Raw genomic sequence first — 4,604 nt, forward strand, 5'->3', positions numbered from 1 at the left:
AAGCTTCTGAAAAGCAGAGGATACCTGTATTCCTGTAAACATATGAACAGTAAATAAGAAATCATGAAAGACTACATTGCCTCTGTCCACAACCCAAAAAAAGGCAAATATGTCCACTTACATAAAATCAAGTACTGTTCAGGAAAGAAATGAAATGTCTTCAAACTTGGCTGAAGCTGTTCTTTAGTTGAAGCATCAAAAAACAATTGTCTTCCCTAACCAACTTTGTAATCCATTTTCTGCATCTGTTTTGCCTTTAGTGACTTGACTGCAGAGTAATAATCTTGACACTTTTCTAAAGCAGATCTTGTGACTCTCCATATGCTATATGATTCTTAGGATGAAAAAGGTTTTACATTATCAATTATTTGGCCCTTTTCCCCAGTAGATACTGTTTATGAACATGTGAATTTTGCATTATGCAGTAGATTTGTTACTGAAAAGTTATTTTTAAATAATTTGGGAGAATCAAATCTTATTTTAAATGTACCAGAGGAGTTTGTTATTATTAGGGACCTTGTGATAAACACTTCTTCAAAGTGAAATATTCTAAATTATTTTGTAAGCTGTGATTTTCTATACTGTTATCTAAAATGAAGTGCAAATAAACTAGATGAAAGTTTAAAGAAAATGATGTGTGTGGCACATGAGAGAGCCAGCTGGCCTCTCCCCAAATGGCCTTGCATTACCCTTGTGATATTACTGTATTCCAGAGTCTGACCTTGAAACTTGCAGGCTCAGCGATTTGAATTTGTCAGCACTAGAAGACTAAATCTCAGGAGCATTATAAGTTATTGGAACTGTTGTATTAAATCAGAATACCAACTTAATTATAGCTATTAAAAACACATTGTTTTTATATTAACTTGAATAGTTATGTAAACAGAACAAAAACTTTCCTCCTTGAGGTGGACTATTGAGGAATCTAAATGGTTATTTTGAAGTTATTTTGGTGTGATAAGGCAATGGCACCCCACTCCAGTAATTTTGTCTGGAAAATCCCATGGGCAGAGAAGCCTGGTAGGCTGCAGTCCATGGGGTCGCTAAGAGTCAGACATGACTGAGTGACTTCACTTTCTCTTTTCACTTTCACACGTTGGAGAAGGAAATGGCAACCCACTCCAGTTTCTTGCCTGGAGAATCCCAGGGACGGGGGAGCCTGGTGGGCTGCTGTCTATGGGTTTGCACAGAGTCGGACATGACTGAAGTGACTTAGCAGCAAAGATATCATGTAACGTGCTTTATTTTGCCCTTCCCCAAAACCTCAGAGACATGGCTAATTGATTATTGCTAATTGACCAACTGATCCACTAAGCTAAGAGTTAGCTTAAAAACCCTCAACATGACATTCCAGAAACCAGCTCAATAGATTGGGAATGGCACAGGATTTGATACTTTTTCATGAGTAAATCTTTTTGCTCTGTGCCTGTTTTCTTTTCTGTGAAATTAATGAATTTGACTGTTTTTTTTTTTTTCCTCCCATGTCCTGTTTTGCTCTACAAATAACTCTGCTTGTTTAAGCAAATGACTATGGTCTTAATTTCTCTACCTTAAAATGAGAAGGTTATACTGAATCTTTTTCAAATATAGACTAAAAGTTATAACTCTTATCTGAAACTGTAAGTCAGAGCTTTTAGCTGTCTATGTCAACCATAAAGAAATGGAGATATAGATCAATTGCCAGCCACCATCTTGTGTGCACATGAATTATCATCTATGTACAAATATTGGGTTGATGCAAGAGTGCCATATGAATTATAATGTCTGTTCAGAGAGCAGAATGCAAGAATGTTGATACATTTGCCAGTGTTTGCCATGTTGGATCTGTAGATGGATTACTATCCCAGGTATTTGCTTCACTTGAAAAGTTATCAGCTGTCAAGTCTGAGAGCAGAAAAAACTGAAGCAAGTTTGAAGTCACATGTACTAATTTCTGCAAAGTAAAGTAAAGTTGCTCAGTCGTGTCTGACTCTTTGTGACCCCATGGACTGTAGCCTACCAGGCTCCTCTGTCCATGGGATTTCCCAAGCAAGAATACTGGAGTGGATTGCTATTTCCTTCTCCAGGAGATCTTCCCAACCCAGGGATTGAACCCAGGTCTCCTGCATTGTAGGCAGACGCTTTACCGTCTGAGCCAGCAGGGAAGTCCAATTTCTGCAAAAGTGTTTGTAAAATCAGTCATATTTGCATTATGTTGGCTAATTGTAGACAAAATATAACTGTTTTATGTATTCATATCTATTGTCAATATAGGTCTAGTAGTAGCAAATGTTTTCTAGTCATAGAGCCTCCAGAGTACCATGAAATAGTCCATATTTTAATGATGGAAAAGATCTCTCATTACTGAAATGTGTTTTTATTATTCAAGGACTGCGGTTGTCTATTCACTAAAATGATTGCTCAGACTGCAGGTCACAGTTGCCTGAGTGCTCTGGTTAAGGGGAAAAATATGAAGTTCTGATTGGTGTTAAGCAGTGAATGTTTTGACAAAGATAATGGTTCCATGTACAGTGATAAAGCATTCTTCATATCTTCAATTTTTTTTATTTTTTGTTCCTTTAAAAGTGTTCCTTTCCATTTGATTTTTTTTCATTTACTTTAAGGAGAGTATTCACCAACCATGCTCATTTAAAATATATTAATGTCCTCTTCCTTCATGCAGACTTTTACTTGTGCACAAGGCAGATTCTAAATGTGATTAGAATGAGTACTGCCATATTAACTTATTAATAAATGTCTGTATGACCCATGAGGGATGCTTGCCCTGAAATAAAACTCAGACATCTTGCTCAAAAATCAGTCAACCTCTGTCTACTGCCTGACTGAACTATAATTTACATTTTGTATAAAATGGACAGAAAGCAATTTTAATTTAATATATAAATGTAAAACTTCAGCTTCCACTTGCTGTAATATGGACTCCATGATTTTATTTATTTATTTTTTATCAGCAAAGGCTGTATCCTGTGAGTGTCTGTGATGGAAATCCACTGTGTGCACAGAGTAACTCTATTAGGCTATTGGAGAGGATGAAAACAGTTTGAGATAAATAAAAAAGCAATTACCTAGGCCTGGGAAAGAGATACTGCACATTTATTCAGGAAGCATTTAACTTACTCAGGACTCCATTCCAATGAAGAGTTATTCCTTTTTCTACCTCTCTAATATATGCCAAGCCAAATGGGAAGAAACAGGACAATGTTACTGTACTTCTTAAGTAAGTTTTGTCTCTTAGTACTTCAAATAGCATCTCTTATGTACAGTTCTAGCTTCTTTTTATTTCTAATTAGGTCAGTCATAATGTGGCAAAGCAGAGAAAATCTTGCTATTTTGGAAAGATTGCCTCCCTGTTATTTTACTGGGCGTTGCTGTGAGAATCAACAAAGGAAAATGTGAAAATATGTTGACCACTATAAAGCTCTGTAAAAGTCATGATATCTCTGGCTTGGTTTTGCTTTTGTTTACTTTTTGATGGTCTCCCTGTAATTCTTCATTATAGCTTGTAGCTGCTTTAATATTAATAATTAAATGCTGTACAGCCTTTGCTTCTGTAAAAGAAAAGGGGCTGCCTTGACTTGACCTCAAAGCATCATGGCATGAATGGGCACAGCATTAAAATCAGGACCACTCAAAAGAAAACAAAACAAAACAGAAAAGATCAGGACCACTCAAATCTTGAATCAGTTACATGCCTGTGAAGAAGTCATTAGCAATGGGAACATCTGGTAAATGCCTTGTTTTTATTAAATTTTTTTCATTTTGCTTGATTTGTAGCTATTTGACAAGCAAAAAAGAAATATATTTGTGTTTCTTTCAGTAATTTTAAAGATTGTTGCAAAAGTGGCCTAAAATCCTCTATTTGGTAATGCAACTGTTACAAGAAAATGATAGATAGCAATGATAGCTTCTTGGACTTTTTGAATATCATCCATAGATATGCCAAAAGGTGCAAATATGTGTAAGAACACTTACTGTTTGGTCTGATCTGTCAAAATGAGCAATGGATCAGCTAATCTGCTGTCATTTTAATGGCTTTTTTAATGGCTTCTCTGGGGTATTGACTTAGCAGAAGTTATGAAGTTGAAAGGGATTTTTGAAACTAGATTATAATTCAGGTAACATTTAAATTTTAAATAGAAAACTGACCAAAACAAATAAAATATGGTGAAAATTTCTTAAAAGAATAATGGAGAAAGCATAAATAATAAATAAAATTATTTATTATAGATAGCTAAATTTGTAAGTACCAGTAAAAGATCCAGAGAAATGATAAGATATTTTATATTTTATTTCTTAGAAATCTTGACATTTATATCTTTGATAAGCTTTTCAAGATTTGCTAGAATGAAAATTTCCAAACTTATTCTGTTAAATGTACAAGAATGTCCCAAGATCATCTTTTGATCCCAGGTTCTTTGTTTAAATGCTAATGTAGAAAATACTACTTAGTGTCAATGATCAGGCAAGATTTATATTTTGTTCCTTATTTATATAACCAGGAATTACTTGTGTTTTATGGGCTTAATTAATTGTATCAATTCAAAACTGAATAGTGTATTAAAAAATGGGCCATTGTTAACACTTGTGTTGGATGTAAATAGTAA

The 4,604-nt window shown here is 34.6% G+C and overlaps 1 non-coding gene across 1 annotated transcript; it reads right to left on the reverse strand.

The window, feature by feature from the left end:
• Window positions 1-2,072: 2,072 nt before the first annotated feature.
• Window positions 2,073-2,144, reverse strand: TRNAC-ACA. The gene has a single exon. It is a non-coding gene; the product is annotated as a tRNA-Cys (tRNA).
• Window positions 2,145-4,604: the final 2,460 nt, after the last annotated feature.

Source organism: Oryx dammah, unplaced genomic scaffold (assembly GCF_014754425.2).
Source record: "Oryx dammah isolate SB20612 unplaced genomic scaffold, SCBI_Odam_1.1 HiC_scaffold_1, whole genome shotgun sequence".
NCBI lineage: Eukaryota > Metazoa > Chordata > Mammalia > Artiodactyla > Bovidae > Oryx > Oryx dammah.